The 18,252-nt window shown below is 45.3% G+C and overlaps 1 protein-coding gene across 5 annotated transcripts in view; it reads right to left on the minus strand.

The window, feature by feature from the left end:
- Ninl (ninein-like) overlaps positions 1-18,252 on the minus strand; it is a 66,321-nt gene that overhangs the window by 46,983 nt on the left and 1,086 nt on the right. Inside the window, exons 2-3 of one of the 5 annotated variants that reach the window (XM_039106653.2) lie at positions 12,409-17,401; positions 12,090-12,198 (exon numbers count right to left, since the gene is read on the minus strand). The exons of the other annotated variants lie outside the window; for them this stretch is intronic. The gene's annotated coding sequence lies outside the window, so the exon portion shown is untranslated. The remainder of the gene's footprint in view (positions 1-12,089; positions 12,199-12,408; positions 17,402-18,252) is intronic. 5 annotated transcript variants of the gene reach the window in all.

Here is an 18,252-nt window from a genome sequence, read left to right on the forward strand (position 1 = left end):
TCATCAGTAGGCAACAATCCCAATAAAAACAAAGACATCCTAAAGAAAGAATCATTTGCCTAGCTTTATCTTTCCAAGGATCTTCAAGATGGGAAAGGGGAGGTTGAAGCTATAAGGCGGGATAGAAGAGGAACTTGCCTCCAAGGGAAACTTGCACTAAATTCTGACCCAGACCAATATGGAATTTCTGAAGACATAGGTGGATGCCCCACAGTGTTGAACTTTCTAGGGCAGAGCTCAGAGTGTCTCTGTTTCTTGACTTAGAAGGTTTGTCTTTCTTCACTAAGGTGAGTGACTAATACATGAAGTGATGGAGACTCTAACTACACACAACCGAGACAGTGGGAAAGACCCTGACCTAAGCCCACGAAGCAGGGGTGTTTGTGTACCTCGCTCCAACACCCATTGCACTCATGGTATACTGAAGGCAGATGTATGTAGATTTTCTCACCAAAACTTTAATCAAAACAGATCCAGTGTGAATACAGAAGACAGTCAGAAATGAAATATTGTTTAAGTATGTTTAGCTTAGCATATAAGTAGATTTACAATTTTTTTCTCTGTCCTGAGTTTGTTTTGGTTAAACGTTAATGCTGGCCTCATAGACTTAGTCTCGTCATGATTCTTATCTTGTAGCTTACTGAGTCATTCATGAACATCACTTTTAGGTCTTCCTTAGAATATGGTAGGATGCTGGAGAGATATCTCAATGGTTAAGTTCTTGTTGTAGAAGCTTGATGACTTCTTCAGCTGTGTTCTGGGGAAACACTAGTGGGAACAGAGAACTAACTCCCAAAGACTGCAGTCTGACTTCCACAGCAGTGATCATCATGAACATATCTACACACAGATAGGCAGGTCAATACATACATACATACATAAATACATACATACATGATGAATAAATAATTCTAAGTCTCCTACAATTCAACTGTGAAGCTGACATATCATGTTGGAGAAGTTGTACTTATTAATTAAATCTGATGGATTTTTATGAATTTGTTTAAATCATTTTATCTTTTTGTTTAATTTGATAAGACATAAATATTTAGGAATTTACCCATTTCTTGATTTTATAGATTTTGTGAAAATAAGTTTGGAAATACTTATTAAAGCACTTGGATTTTATTGAATCCTGTCATAGTAATTTCTTTTAAGTTTGTGGTTTGCTTAGTTTATGTATTCTTTCTTTTTTCTTTTTTTCTTTTTTAAAAATATTTAGATATTTTTAAATTTACATTTCAAATATTATCTCCTTTTCCAGTTTCTCCTCCATGGACCCCCATCCCATCTCCTCCCCCTTCTTCTATGAGGGTATTCCCCTTCCCCAATCATCCTTCCCCTTCCCGCCTCTCTGCCCTGACATTCCCCTACATGGGGTGGGGGTGGGGGGATCTAGCCTTGGCAGAACCAAGGGCTTCTCCCTCTGGTGCCCAACAAAGCCATTCTCTGGTACATATGCAGCTGGAGCCATGGGTCTGTCCATGTATAGTCTTTAGATGGTAGTTTAGTCCCAGGGACCTCTGGTTGTTGCTATTGTTGTTCTTACAGGGTTGCAAACCCTTTCAGATCCTTCGAGCCTTTCTCTAACTCCTCCAATGGGGATCCTGTTCTCAGTTCCATGGTGGGCTGTGAGCATTTGCTTCTGTATTTATCATGCTCTGGGTGAGCCTCTCAGGAGACAGCTCTATCAGGTTCCTGTCAGCATGCACTTCTTGGCATCAGCAATATGTCTGGGTTTGGTGGCTGTATGTATATGGGCTGGATTCCCAGGTGAGGCAGGCTCTGAATGACCATTCCTTCAGTCTCTGCTTCAAACTTTGTCTCCGTATCTTCTCCTATGAATATTTTGTCCCCCCACCCCAAGAAGGACTGAAGTATCCATACTTTGGTTTTCCTTCTTCTTGAGCTTCATGTGGTCTGTGAATTGTATTATGGATATTTTGAGCTTTTGGACTACTATCCACTTATCAGTGAGTGCATACCATGTGTGCCTTTTGTGACTGGGTTACCTCGTTTAGGATGATATTTTCTAATTCCATCCATTTGCCTAAGAATTTCATGAAGTCATTGTTTTTGATAGCTGAGTAGTACTCCATTGTGTAAATGTACCACATTTTCTGTATCCATTCCTCTGTTGAAGGACATCTGGGTTCTTTCCAGCTTCCAGCTATTATAAACAAGGCTGCTATGAACACAGTGGAGCATGTGTCCTTGTTATATCAAAGGGCCATTCTTGCAGCTCTGATGGCAACTTGGATAGAGGTCTGCTCATTTGTTAAGAGCTCCTGTGTTATAAGCTTGGATGAGCAGAGTCTGGCTAGAATCAATAAATCACACTCAAGGGGGACCACCCCTGCAGCAGCAAGGCCCCCACTGATCTTTACCTCAGCTCAGCCTCTGTTTTCACCAGACTTCCCATTCAATACCCCACTGTACTGAAATCTAGTTCCTGCATTTGTTTATATGAGAATCTCAAGTGGCCTTAAAATGCTACTGGAAAAGATGCATGTGATATAAAGCAAGAGCTGTGGAAGTGGCATTTTAAATAGAGCCACGCACTGGCCGACAGTAGTCTCTGTCAGGGATGGAGACACTCAGGAGCAATCACTGGTGTTCTCTCTCCTTTGTGCTTTGCTATCTCTCTGGTTTCCTTCAGTATTAAAGACAACTATAAAGAAAAAACAGGGGTTGTGGATATGGCTCAGTAGTCTAGACCGTTTCCTAGCATGCATGAGGCCTTGGGTTCAATCCCCAGCAGCCCATAAACTTGGTGTGATATTGGTAGCACATGCTTGTAAAACCAGCACTCACCAGGTGGTGGCAGATCAGAAGTTTAAGGTTATCCTTGGCTGTACAGAAAGTTTGAGGCCAATTTGCACTACATGAGACCCTATCTCAAAAAACAAAAAGAAAAGAAAGGAAGGAAAAGAAAAAGGAAATAAAGAAAAACAACTGTGGTCAGTTTCCATAGCAAAACAAATCGTTTCCAAAGTCCAGAGGAGACAGGAGTTAGCCTAAAATAAATAAGCTAGGCCAGCATCAGCATCTGCCTGAACTAGAGTCTGGTAACTTTTTATTCTTTTAAGACAAACACTGACAAGCAATACCTAGGAACCTGGCTGGGGAACATGGCCTATGACAGGTTTTTCCCACCAGATGGCAGTGAGGAGGTGAAGCTCTCAGGGACACATGGATAATATCCATGCTGCTTCTGAGGCCACCATATCCTGCCTTAGAACAGGAAGGTCGGACCAAAAAAGACTGAGGGAGGCTCTCTTATGTGTGGGAGGGTCAAGTTTCCAGTCCCCGAAAGATGCAAAGAATTTGCCAACAACACTCCCCAGAGCAGCGAAGGCAGGCTGCAGCCAAGTACTGAGACAGTGGGTGTGAATTTTCCAGGCAGAGCTTAGGGGGCAGGAGTGAGCCCAGCATTGTTAGATGGGTATGCTTACTTACTCAAGGGATGTTTATAAAGCAGACACACTCATAACCACTGTCCAGAGTAAGAAAGGACACACTGACAACATGTCCAAGAGGTCCACTGTGGCATCCTTGGCAAAAGTGGTAGTTATCGCTCTATGATGCAGTGTCTGAGGTGTACTCTGAAGATGGTAAAATTTCTTTCAAATGGCTTTAAAACATTTTCTGGCCCCAATATTTGTTGGAGTTCCCTTGGAAAGTGATATTTCTCTCGGAAATCACAAAGCACAGTGTGATAAAGTACATTGTATTTGATTTTTTTCCTTCATAATTGTAATTCAAAGGTTAGTCATCCAGGCATACCCCACAATCATAGCTTCCTGGAAGGCAGATGTGGAGGAACTGCTTATGTGCAGAAGTTGAAGATCAGCCTTGGCAACATACTAAGTCTCAGAGCCTTGAAAAGAACTTTACTAATGCACCCCAGTTCCATACAATCCACATACATGCTTTAACATGTCATAAAATTGATAGCTACATGTCTAAATTTATATTTGAATTATATCACAAATCTTGTAAATTGTAAATCAGCATTGGATCGAAGAAAATTTCAACATTCTATAAAGTTTTATGAAATATTGAAAACATTTTAAAACCACAGAGGGCTCTAATCCAGTCGAAGTGACACTTTCACAGATGAAGACTCTGGTATCAATGAAAGTTCTCATCTCAAAGGAATAAAAGACATGGTTTATTCTATAGCCAAAGGGGACTGATCTTATCCTAGGAACACAGATTTGGGTCTCCCCAAATACTATGCTCTGATGAGGCATCAACTTACAAAAAGGCCATAAATCAAGTCACTTTTAAAATACATTGGTGGGCACATCAGGTAGGCAGGTCATAGCAAGATGGAAAGGCTTCTGCAAATAGACCTCGGCTGGCAACACCCTTTCATTGGTGGAAGATTTGGGTTTTGTTAAGCTAATGCATTCCAGAATGCATTTTATCTGTTAGTCACAGGATGTTAGGTCTGATTGAAGGAGGCAAGGACTGGCTATTCAGCCGCTCCCGGAAAGCTCGAGATAAATTAGAATTAGGCTCTGGACTTGCACATTGCAACCTCTGTATAACACTGGAGTTCTAATCAGTCAATCATCCTTTGAAGATACAACTCTTTTCCAGGAATTCTGACTCACGGTTTCCCCCATTGGCCAACCATCAAATGTTGCCCATGTTGGGGATATATTATCATTAATTAAATGTTGAATGTCCCACAGAGTTAGGAAGGCTCAGCTCACTTCTAGGACCTGATGGGAATGAGGGTGAACACAGGGCAAGAGAACAGTCTTTACAGAATGGAACAGCTGGTAAAACCCTTAGGAAACTCCTGGTCCTTATCAGAAGCTTTCATATTCATGCTGGACAAAACCCAAAAGGCAACTTACAAAGAACCACCTCAAGAAAGCACCAGAAAGTATGCACAGAGCGGGGGGATTCTGACGTGAGGGATAGTCACGGGGCACTGAGAGGTCCCCACCTTCACACCAGCTGGACTATTGACGGAAAACCAGTCTTGGGTGTATAATACCCATAACCCCAGCACGTGGGAGCTGGAGGCAGAAGACCTGTAACTTCAAGAATAACCCAGTTTCAAAAATGAGAGGAGGGGGCAAAGCGGGGGACACGATTCAGCAGTTAAGAGCCCCAGCTGCTTTTGCAGAGGACCTGGGCTTAGCTCCCGGCACTCATATGGAGGATTAAAGCCATCTGTAGCCAGTTCAAGGGATCCAGTGCTCTCTTCTGGCCTCTGCAGCACCAGGCATACAAAGGCTTGCAGCTTGTTGCCACCTGAGTTTCTGGCCCTCCTCTCTTCAGGCAGGCAGAGGTTCACAGCCCTTCCTTCCTCAACAACAACAGTAATAACACTCATCCCAACCATCAGTGGGACCCAGGCAGGACTCTGGAAGCTGTGACTGTCCACCTCCTGCCTGGAAGGCAGATGTGGCTGGCTGCTGAGGGCTGACGGCACAGTGGAGGCTACGTCACCAGCTCCGCTTCCCAGAGACCTTTAACAACATGTTGTGGACAGTTCTAAGTGGGTGGAAAGAGGTATGGAGTATCCCAGTACAGATAACCATGCACTGCACTGTACTGCACTGCACTGCACTGCACTGTACTGCACTGCACTGTACTGCACTGCACTGCACTGTACTGTACTGCACTGTACTGCACTGCACTGTACTGCACTGTACTGTACTGCACTGTACTGCACTGTACTGCACTGTACTGCACTGTACTGCACTGCACTGTACTGCACTGTACTGTACTGCACTGTACTGTACTGCACTGTACTGTACTGCACTGTACTGTACTGCACTGTACTGCACTGCACTGTACTGCACTGTACTGCACTGCACTGTACTGCACTGTACTGCACTGTACTGCACTGTACTGCACTGTACTGCACTGTACTGCACTGTACTGTACTGCACTGTACTGCACTGTACTGTACTGCACTGTACTGTACTGTACTGTTTCAGAGCTGCAACACAAAGCAGTGAAAAGAGGCAGCTGTGACCCCATTTCTTACTTGTAGTCCCTGAGCAATGCACCACAAAAGCCTCTGCACCATGAAAGCTGTCAAAGCAGCCACAGGCCCCTCCTTGCTGCCCAGCCTATGGTCGCTGCAGTAAAATGTCCCACAGGAGTGTCTTCCTCGCCACTGTGGGGTCAGAATGCCGCTGATGGAACGCTGTGGGGGTGGTGAAATGAAAAGGTGTTAGGCTGTGTTTCTTCTTTGCCCTTGGGGTGCCAAGACTGCTCATGGAAGAGGAAACACAGTCTAAGATACGGGTCCCAGCCATGTTTCTCTGGGTGAAAACAGCAGGGGCTGGGATGGAGTCTATGGTTCTCAAACTCTTGTGTACCCAGATGGTGCTGGGAACCATCAGGAGTTGAGAAAGGTGAATCCCATTCTCCATTAGAGACCATGAGGAGTTGGGAATGGGAGCCCGAGGGCTTGTGATGAGCCCAGGAAATGGGTAAAATCTTGCTTAGCTCCGAGTGAATGCCACACGTATGGAGGGGATAGAAAAAGGGCTTTCTAAGGGAGACGAAGCACCCACCCACTGAGATGGCCCTTGATGGTGGAGACGGTCCTTGCTTGTCCAAATTGTTCTATTCACGGCGGATGGGGATACATACGTTTTACTCAGGGTGAACCACAGATTCAATGCCTTTTGTAGGAAACGATGCCCAGGAAGGGAAGCTCATTGGCTGAACAGTTGGGGTCTATCTAGATACCTCATCGGCATGGAGAACTCTAGGTTTTCATACTATGTGAAAGTTTGTCCTCTAAGAGGGGTGTTGTGATCATGTGCTCTAGGACAGGGATCTGGTTGGGAGCTAGTTTGAGCTCCTGACATTTCCAATTATAAGATTTACTGGGGTTCTCAACTTGCTACAACCTCACCAGTTCTGTCTGGTGGCACAGTCCACTGCCCCACACAGGAGCTGTCCAAAACAGCAGCTCCTGTTAGAGGACAGCACCACTGACATCTCCCTAGGACTGCAGTCTCAAGGCTGTCTGTGGTGGTGCATCTTCTTTCTCGCCTCAGCACGAGGTGCCACTCAGGAGCTGTCCACAGAGACCTTTCCTGCCTCAGCCTGCAGCTTCTGTGAAACACTGCTCATGGAAGGAGCTATGCCACGGGAGCTACGCACAGTGGCAGCAGCTCCTCTCCAGCCTCCCCGGCAGTCCCACAAAGATGGTCCCTCAACAAAAGCCAGCTCCAGCCCAAAAGGACCTCACACCCTAACCCATGGGCCAGATGCAGGGAAAGGGGTGTGTGTGAAAAAAAAAGCCATCAATTCCTGAGCGGGAAAATCCACCAATCCCTGAGCTTCCCACAAACCCCCACCAATCCCTGAGCTTCCCCCCACCAACCTCCCCAATCTCAGGACTTGAAATCTCAACCCTCCCTCTGGAAATCTCTGTCCTGAGAAGCTCCGCCCTCTCATAAATCCTATATAATAAGCACCACACCAAGTTCTGTGGAGAGCTTTTGGGGCTGCTTTTAAGAATTTGGCAGAAATTTGATATCAGGCTGGGACAATGAAGCAGGCTCAAGGCAAACACAGCTGAGGAATGTATTGTATTCCTTGTATCTGGATCATCCTGATAAACCCCTAAACATAGTGACCACAGGACTTTATTGCCTTGATTTTTGCTCTGCTTGTTCCTTGGCTACTTTATGCTTTTGTTTGTTCCCTGACTACTTTGTTTATGCCTTAAGGACTAACCATATTCTATGTATGTACCCAGAATGATATAAAAGTGGACTGGAAAAAATTAAACTCGCCTTCGGCTTCAGAACTGGCTGGGGTCCTGTTCTAGTGTTGTCTAATTGTCCTTTTTCTCTTCAGTCCTCACTCTCACCCTGGAGAACCTGCTGACTGACTGGGCTGGCTTAGTCAGAGTTCCTTGACGTTCACAACCTGCAAGCAGAGGGCAGCCTCCTGAACTCTCTTTCCTGAGACTTCCTGCCTGCTGGGACTCTCTTGTCACAAGAAGCTGAGGAGAAAAGCAGCAATGAAGAGGAGGAGCAGGGCTGAGACTGCTGAGCTCCTCAGCTCAGCCAGGGTTGCCCTCCCCTGGGAGCTGCAACACTTCTTCTGAGGAGGCTCCCTCTTCGAGCTGTGTGTTTCCTGAGCCCCCCGTGTTTCTAGAGACCCTTCCCTTGGGACACTGTCCCATCTCACAGCTGTGTGGTTCCTGGGCCCCCATGTCTCAGGATGTCCTTCCCCTGGGATACCTTCTCCCCTCAGAGCTATATGGTCCCTGGGCTTCTGTGTTCCAGGACACCTTTCCATCCAAGCAGAAACACTCACAACAGAAGGCCTCTGCCCCTGTGCTCTTTCCACACCTAGCACCAGAAACAAGTAGCAGGCTCACAATTCTGCTTTGTTTCCAAGGCCTCGTGTTATTCTCCAGAGTTTTATGCTTTGCATTACTTTTGGCTTTCAGCAATTGCCTGTAAGCAGTGTCTGTCTCAGGAGACCTAAGCAACTTCATTCTACACAGATGACGATCTGTGACGACCTGCACTGAGCCACAGAAATAGTCTGAGTGCTTCTTTCATGCAAGTAAAATGAAATCCACAGGGTTCCCCAGTCGATGACCTAGGACCACAGAGTACTTATCAACTGTTAAGCCTCCTCCAGATGACAAGAAATGCTCTGTGGGGCAGAAGCATAAAAGTTCGGCAGTACGCTGTGACTGTAACTCGTCACCGGGGAAGAGACACATCAGTGTGTGCACGTGAGCCACAGACAGCTCACGTTCTAGACAGAAAGGTCAACATGGTCTTCTTGCACCTGGAGCTGGGGAATCCCTGGAACCCAGAAGTCTGAAGCCAACCTGAACAAAACAGCCAGTTCCATCCCAACCTTTAAAAGGGTCTGGGGAAGCAAGGTATAAAGCATCCATTCACCAACAGGCATGTTCTAAGCACCTGCTGTGTACCTCATCGCATCCTAAACCCTTGGATAGCTAACAGGGCATGCAGGCAGTGGACATGCATACATTCATGCAAAATACCCATATACACAAAATTAAATATTTAAAAAGAGGGGTGAGGAAGGGAAGGAGGGGATGGAGCAAACAGTTTAGTAAATAAAAAGAAAGTGAATGTTTAGGACTGGGGTCACGTGGGTACGTTTGAATATGCTCTTCCTCAGGTCACATGATGGAAGTTTTGTAAGAAATAGGGCAGCACTGAGGTATCTGGAACTGCTAAAAGGCAGGGTCTAACAGAAGGGCATCAGTTCGCTGTGGATATCCCCTCAAAAGATAGTAATGTAGCTCTGGTGAGAGCCCGACAGGTTCTTCAAAGAGTAGCTTTTATGAGAGTGAGCCTGGTTCCTTTAGCTCGCTCTGGCTTTCTGTCTTAACTTTGATCTCTACACCGGCTCCTGCTATTGCGATGTCAGCACCAGGAGGCCCTCGCCAGAGGTTTAAGTGGTACAGTCACCTGATTTTGGACTTATAACATCTAACACTATGAGCTAGATCTTATTTTTAAAATGGATAGGTAATATTTATTCATTTATTCACTTTACATCCTAATCACTGCCCAACCTCCCTGTCTCCACTCCCACAGTCCTTCCCTCCATCTCCCCTTCGCCTCTGAGAGAGCACAGCCCCACTCCCAGGTATCCCTCCACCCTGACACATCGGGTCTCTGCAAGGCTAGGTGCTTCTTCTCCCACTGAGGCCAGACAAGACAGCTGAGGTAGGGAACAGATCCCACAGACAGGCAACAGCTTTAGGGATAGCCCTGCTTCAGTTGTTAGGGACCTACATGAAGGGCAATCTGCACACCGGAGGCCTAGGTACAGCCAGTGTCTGCTCTTTGGTTACCAGTCCAGTCTCTGAGAGCCCTGAAAGGCCGAGGTTAATTGACTCTGTTGGTATTCCTGTGGAGTTCCTATCCAAACGTCTATTTAAAAACAAAACAAAACAGTCTCAAATATTTGTATAATAACTTAAAACAGACTAGCAGATAAACACAGCAACTGAAAATAAGAAAATACTAAAATCTTGAGACTCACAAAGAGGAAGACTTAACCGATCCTATCTATAATTTCTGCCTAAATAACCCTGCATATGTGGAGCAGCTGCCAATGCTCAGCTAAGGATAAAACCTGGAATGAAACGTGAGCTGCTGCACAGAAGGCAGTCTCCAACCTGAGCCACATTCCTAAGAAAATGAAGGATCGGTGTTCTTCAAGAAATTCTAAGAGAATCCACAGCATCTACACTGTGCATCTCACCATCCAAGACATAACTGGAAATGTGCCACAGAAATTAATAGTCAAAATCAAACAAACAAAAAAACCCAAGCCCCTAAAAGCACTCTGGAAAATATATCCAGAGAACACCTCCAGAAAATGCAGAGGTTGGACCGAGTGGCTCTCAGCTCCTGTCTGCCATTGTGACCACTCAGCGGTGCGGAGGAAAGGTTCTGCATGGGAACATACAGACCAGGAATCTTGGCAGAGAAACAGTCTGGAAAGGACCAGATACAAATCCCAAACTGAAAGCTGGGTGTCTGAACCTAAAGCCTCACCTGACTGCTTAGCAGGAGCATGGGGATGAAGGAGACAGGGGCAGGGACTTCATTTCATAAGGTGAGAAACTGCCCAGTCTTGAGAACAGAGAACGTGATCTAAGGCATGTGCGCACATGTGTGTGCACCCAGAGAGACGTATGCATACACGAGTATTAAATAAATTAATTAAATGATTAAAGCAAAAGAGGCTATGATTTGAAAGAGAGCAAGAGGGAGTGTTTGGAGGGAGCAAAGGGAAGGAGAGATGAGGAAATTATAATCTTAAAAATTATAATTAAAGGGGTTGGGGATTTAGCTCAGTGGTAGAGCGCTTGCCTAGCAAGCGCAAGGCCCTGGGTTCGGTCCCCAGCTCCGAAAAAAAAGAAAAGGAAAAAAATTATAATTAAAAATAGAAGTGCCCCAAAGCTGGAGAGATGGCATCACAGCTCTTCCAGAGGACTCAGGTTCAATCCCAGCGTCCACGTGGCAGCTTACAACTGTCCATAACTCCAGTGCGGGGATCTGATGCCCTCTTATGGCTTCCATAGGTAATGCATGCGTGAGGTTCACAGACATGCATGTAGGCAAAAATACCCACACACTTAGAACAGTTTTTTCATCTAAAAAAAGAAAAAGCCTCAAGACTAAGGAGTTAATTTCAAAGGCCCAAAACATAAGACGAGAAAAATGCTAATAAAGCCTTTTCCCTAAATGACCTAAGTTTCTACACATTTTGCTATTCTGAGTGGATTGTTCGTTTTGATTTTAGTCGAGGGATCTTAAAGGTTGAGGGAGAAAAATAAAACGGGGCCTGGGAGATTTTCTGAAATCTTGCCTCACAGCATCCAGGTCCTGGGCTCTCCCCTCAGTACATGACTGAAACTGGGCAGGACATTTTGATAAACAAAATTAACATGTTTTATGGAGGGAGATCCTGAGTACATTCCTAAGCACCCATCCATGGACTGAGTCTTACAGGGGAGGCACCATCACTGTTGCCAACTGACAGGTAAAGAAAATGGGGCAGGTAGAGGCAAGCAGTTTGCCCAGTGCTGTGACAGGGCAAACCCTCTGACTGACTGAAGTCCTCAGCAGGCTGGGGAGATGCTTCAGTGGGTAAGAGCCTTAGCTCTGCAAAAACAAGGGCCTGGATCAGAAGCCCAGCACCCACATGAAAGCTAGGTATGGCCTAAAAGCAGACAAGGTTCTGGGGGTCACTGGCCAGCCAGTCTAGCTAGCTAGGAATAAACCAAAAGCCACCAGCAAGCTCCCGATTCAACAAGAAACTCTGTTCTAAGGGAATAAAGTGACAGGTAGAGCAGGACACCCAATGTCTTTCTCCTCCTACGGCCTCACTCACATGTGCACATGCACCGACATCAACACACACGCGCGTGCGCGCGCACGCGCGCGCAGACACACACACACACACACACACACACACACACACAGGCACGCACACGCACACGGCAAACACTCCTAAACACATTGCCTTCCCACCGGCTTTGCTGTAGTTGATGTCTGACTCTACAATAAAAAGTTGCCCTTTACCATCTTGTTAAAGGAGTTGCCGTCCACAGACCTCTCCTGTCCTCCACAGGAAGTTGTTAGTCTCCACCTCCCCTGTTCTCCAGAGAGCTTATCTTCAGTTCATCTTCTCCTGGTGGGGAAATTATGTCTTTCGCAACTGCGCTGGAACCAATCCAGAGAAAAGGAGCTAAAAAGATGTGAGTTTTAGAACTTTCTAATCAGAAACTTTTCTTTAGATTTCTCAGAACCTGGACTCCCTCAGCAGCTTGGAGAGAGCAGCCTTGCCTGGTATCAGAAAAGCAGACCTCCCAAAGTTTCTAGGCACCCTGTGCTAACCTACCGTCCGGACCCCCTTTGCAGGCCTTGTATCCGTCCATAACACCCCAGCAAGGTGATCTCTGTTGGCCTCAGGCTCCACACTGGCTGTCCTAGTTAGGGTTTCTATTGCTGTGATAAAATCAAGACCAAGAGCAAGTTAGGGGGAAAAAAGGTTTATTAGGATTACACTTCCAAACTGAAGGAAGTCAGGACAGAAACTCAAATAGGGCAGGACCCTGGAGCCAGAAGCTGATGCACGGGCTACAGAGGGGTTCTACGTACTGGCTCACTGCTTTCTTATAGAACCTGAGACCACTAGCTCAGGGATGGCTCCACCCATAATGGACTGGGCCCTCCCCAACCAATCACAAATTAAGAAAATGCCTTACAGCTGGATCTTATGGAGACATTTTCTCAATTAAGGTTCCCTCTTTTCAGATAACTCTAGTTTATACCAAGGAGACATAAAACTAAAGAGCCCACTAGCTTTCCAAATAAACCTTTTTCTTTGCCCAAATAACTGGTCCCTCCAGTGGTTGGCTTTTTCCAGTGGCAAGAAATAAGGATATATAAAGCTGATTAAATGAGTCCTAACTCCAGTTATAAAACAAACATTAAAAAAAATTTCCTCATTCCTACCCACAGTACACACACACATTAGGAATGTTCAGTACCTAGAGAAATGTTTCAGAGCTGGAGAAACAGCTCAGCACTGAAGAGCACTGGATGCTCTTCCAGAGGACCAAGATTCTATTCCCAACATCCACGTGGTAGCTCATGACCACCTGTAACTCGAGTTCCAGGCAGGCAGATCCCTGAGTCCAAGGCCAGTCTGGTCTACAGAGCTAATTTCAGGACAGCTAGGGGTAAACAAAGAAACCCTGTCTGGAAACAAACCAACAAACACATAAAGTTTCTAGGAAGTACAGGGACTTCATATCCAAAATACATTGGAACATTATCTCTTTTATTTCCCTACCACATGGGAAGTCTTAATATCATGGGAGACTCTGTATTAGTACCCTAACTCTAGGGAAAGAATATTAATGTCAACAGTCCTCCAAATTAAGAGGAAAAGCTTCAGTCAAGCACTTCACACCCCAATCCACTTATTAAAAAAGAAAGAAAGCGCTAAGACCCTTTCTCTTCACCAGAACTTGGGTGTAAGTTTGTTTCACATCAGCTATGAAGGAAATAAGAGAAGAAAATAACCTATAAAATCTAATCAGAAAACGCCCAGGAATACTCACATATAGACCGTCTTCAAGAAATTATTCTAACTTTCCTATCTGAAATTCCAGCCGTGCAACTGGGAGCCTGAGGCACAACACTCACTGTTGATCATTTTGCTTTGTTTTGTTTAATCTCTACACACAAACAGTCCGAAGAATGTGAGGAGAATTAATATTTTGAATTTCTACTTCTAAGGATTGGCCTGCTGTGAGGGTCAACACTAACAACTGCACGGTTCCAAAGGGATTCAGAATTCCCCCCCAATTAGTCATCCTAAATGCAGATAAACACAGCAAGACAAGACACCAGGCGAAGAGGAGACCACTGGATTCCTCTACTTAAGAGACATGCCAAACAAAATAACCTAACAAGTTATAATCTTGGGCTGATGTGGAGTTTCCTCTTAGTCAAGCAGGAATCCAGAACCAGTGAAAATTAGACTTGGGCTGGAAACATTTCTAAGTGAGTCACAGAGGGCCTCAACATCTAGAGAGACTCCAGAAGTTTCTAGTGCTACCACGACAGGAGGCCCAGCAGGAGACAGTGGAGCACCTTAGGGACACTGTAAATACTGCACACGGTGCCTGTTCCTTGGGGCCAGGAATAAATGACCCAGTGGAAACAAATTCATTCAGAGGAAAAGAGTCACCAGGAACTGGTAACCAGTACAGAAAAGGAACTTGATGGAAGAGCTCACAGCCAGGAAGCAGAACAGCTCAGGCCCATGCCCATCCAGAGGGACGCACACATAGCTGTTGGCCTAACATGTACCGACATTCTCCAGCTCTAACTGAAGAATATGTTTAAAAACACTCCTACCGTAAGTTACAGAAGTTAGGAACTTTACAACTTCTAGGCTGCCTCATCCATTATCTTGGGAACATTCCCCTTGAGAAATGAGGCAAGTGAGGCATGGGCTGGTGGATTCCACTTATTTCAAGAAATGAGCGGAACCAAACTAGCAGCACCATTACTCCATGAAGATGTTGAGGAAGCTGGACCTGATGGTCCTCGCCTTAGCACAGGAGGTCGAGGCTGGAGGATCGAGCTAAGAAAAACTGCACCTTCCACATGGATCCCAGGGGCACCACAGCTGGTTTCATTTGTGATGGTTGTACAGTTATGATGTTGCCTACCAAAGCGTTTCTTAGAACATGACCCCGCCCTTTAGCAAACCTATACAGGGGTATGACTGGTCGAATGCCTCGTATTCCCCACCTCTCCCATAGCCACTGTAAGGTCAGTCTCCTATCTCCACTGGGGACTAGAGTTTCAGCTTCTGCCCTTGAACCTTCTGCACCAGCTTTGACTAAAAACCAGATCTCTGCTACCTGAGGCAGCCAACAAAGGAAGACCAGACTCAAGTTGGAGGCAAAGGCAGGAATCTGGTCTAGGGTATCTGTGTACAAAGTGAAGGATGGACACAGCCAGAACCAGGACAGCAGTCTGGCAGGTGGATGTTGGTATGAGAGACAGCACATGTTTGTACCTGAAGCTACTCAGGGGACTGTCACCTTCCCCTCCTCTTCAGACACTGGAACCAGAAAAAGACACTAACCTTTTCCACAAAACCTAAGAGGCCACTGATTCTAAGCCAAATGACAAAGAAAAACGGTCAAAATCTGATGGATGTGGGGTGGGGGAAAAATTTGGTGGATGCAAACATCACTTTTAAGGTGCAACCCAAATTCAGAAATGCTATCATGAGGAAGACATATCTTTGAATAAGGAAGAATACAATAGGCTTTCCTGAGCCATAGACTCCAAATCACTGTAAATAGAAGGCAGATGCTTTCAAAATTTAATAATTTTTCCTTAATATTTGAGGATTTGTACATGTATAGAATGAAACTGATCAGACCCACCTTCCCCTTCTCCCTTCCAATTTCTTCCAAATCTTCCCCACCTTGGCTGCTTCCTACTTAATGTCTTTTTGTTTGTTAACCTACTCAGTCCAATTACTGCCAGATTCATGCGCAGCTCCAGGGACTTGACTGAGGCAGCAAGGGAACGGGATTAAAAACAAACAGACACAGACAGAAAAGCTGGGAGGAGGGGGGAGCTGGGCTCTCTGTTAAAGAACTATCATCAGCCCAGAAGTTTGGTGTGTTTACTACATGGAGTTGAATAGAGAGGTGGGACCATAGCATGCAGGTGCACAAGGAGGTGGGGTTATACAAAATGGTAAAGAAGGAAACAGAGTTTAGGTCATACGGCTGGATCAAGGAGACAAACTTAATCTTGGTAGGAGGAGCAGCCTTAGATGTAAACATAGGGCGAGGCGAGGAAGCTACAGAGGGCATTTCTGCACACACTCCCACACTCAGTATGGACATTTACAGCCTACCCTACATAATGCTGTGCACAGAGGAGCGAGTAAGTGACTGGTGACCTCAGCCACAGCTGACGCCTTAAAGTCTTCTTGTGACCTCCCCATGTGTTTACACTGTACGAAACTCTGTTTTCCATTACTGGCAGCTAAAACATCTTAATTGACATATATCTGCATGGCAAAACCCCTTGAGACTTAAAATCCCAGAGCTTTTTGATTTCCCTAATAGACAGTTAGCCCCTCAGTGAAACTCCAACATACCATAACCATTGTATACCACAGGAAGCAGAACCCCAGATAAGGTAACTGGAATATCAGTGGCCATATCACATCACACAAAAAAGAAGACACTGCTTTTCTCTAAAGAGATACAAAACAATACACACACACACACACACACACACACACACACACGCACAATCTGCAATACACGCCAGCACTATTTTCAAACTTGAGCAATCAAAATTATGTGTAGGGTTCTGGTTCCTTCCAGAAACAAAACATGACTTGAATGCAAGGGAGAACATACTCCAGCCTTTTTGAAACAAGAAGCTTCACCTACTCTCCATCACTTAAGTCTTACCAGAGACAAGGGGGAAGTACCATGCTAGATATACCTTCCTCGAATGGGAGATTTACTCAGCTCCTTAAAGACCTCCATTGGTTCACACAGAACTGTCAGAATCTAGTAGGCTCAGGGTCACCTAGAAGGATGGGGGTTGGGGGAAACCAAGCCTGCTACTGAGGTCACCTTCCAACAGCTCCAGGGAGAGTCTCTGATCCAGAGTTTTGGCCTCCTGCTGTGAGTAACAAAATTTCTGGCACCAGGCCTGAATTTCTAACTCATTATTGAAGCCAAGGACTGAGTTAAGCCCAAACCTAGAGTCACTGACACGCAAATACTGATAAGCAGAAATGTAGCAGAGCATACAGAAGGAAACTCTTCCAGGCCAGGAATCTTCCACAGGTGTGAGGCCAGGACACTGCCCCAGATTTTATATCCTGTTCCCAGATCTTTATTTAGCCAGGCAAAGGAGAGGTACCCAACAGTTACCTAGCCGTGGTATTGCTCAAAGGCAGGTATTCATTCTAGGAAGGAGGCACAGATGTCACATAGATTATCTTGAAAATTTAGAGAGGACCACTCACCAAATAACATCCAAAACCAATGCTTTACCATGAGAACTCTGCTGCCATTCCTAAAGACGCAAATTCTAAGAAATTTATACCTAGTGGTCAGCAAATGACCCCAGCACATCCATGTCCTAGCATGTCTTCAAACTGCAACATCAAATGACTTAGAGAAAGCCCATTTTCTGTGAGTTTATACAGATTTTAAAAAGTTAAATCCTAACTTCTTCCTTATGGAGTGTTCTTTTTTGCCAAGTCAGTGTTGTTACATCTTATCTGAAGTTCCAGTTTTTGGAGAAGGCTTTCTTATTTTCTCATACTGAAAAAAAGAAAAAAGAAAAAGCAGTAACCTCCAATTTTTTACTGAATCTCCATTTTATGTAACAGAGAGCTCCTACTTTTCTTTACCAAATGAAGACTGGCGTGGCTAATGATGGGGATTCACACTAAGAAGTGTCATCTGGCAATTTCCTTACTGCACTAATATCACGGTGTTCATACGTGCTAACCTAGATAGTGAAAGTTGATCACCTGAGTGGCCGCTCCACACATGAGATGCTTGAGGCTGCTGCCGGCATAGCAGAGCATTCTGCCTTACAGTAAACTCTCTAAATAGCAACACTGAAGCCATGCCAGAAGCATAGGAAATACACAAACAAGCAAGAGATACCTATATCTCTTGTTGTTACTGGGCTAGCAATGTGATTCAGCAGTAAACACAGAATACCTGAGACCATGGGCTCCTTCCCCAGAATGCACCAAAGTAAATATCATGCACTACACCTAACTGGATGCAGTAACACTTATAAAGCTAGATTAGACTGTTGACATCAGCGATTCATTACGAGGTTACAGGGATGACATCCCGAGTAGGAGTTTTTCAGTTCCTATTAGGACCACCTTCACACGTGTGGTTTGTCTTCCATCAAAACATTAGTGTCTGGCAAATGACTCCAGACTAGTTTGATCTGTAGCAGATCAAAAGCCACTAAGAGATGACATAAAATGAGCGCCGTGGGCAAGCTGGCTGCTGCCCTAACTGCCCGAACTGCAGAGGTGGGTTACTTCTTATTCACACCTGTTCTTCCACACGGTAGTTCATAGACTCCACGGCTTAAGTGTTCTGTGGAACAGACCGACCTTCTTTCCTCTTTCTTTTCTCCCACACCC

This window comes from Rattus norvegicus, chromosome 3 (assembly GCF_036323735.1).
Source record: "Rattus norvegicus strain BN/NHsdMcwi chromosome 3, GRCr8, whole genome shotgun sequence".
Taxonomy (NCBI): domain Eukaryota; kingdom Metazoa; phylum Chordata; class Mammalia; order Rodentia; family Muridae; genus Rattus; species Rattus norvegicus.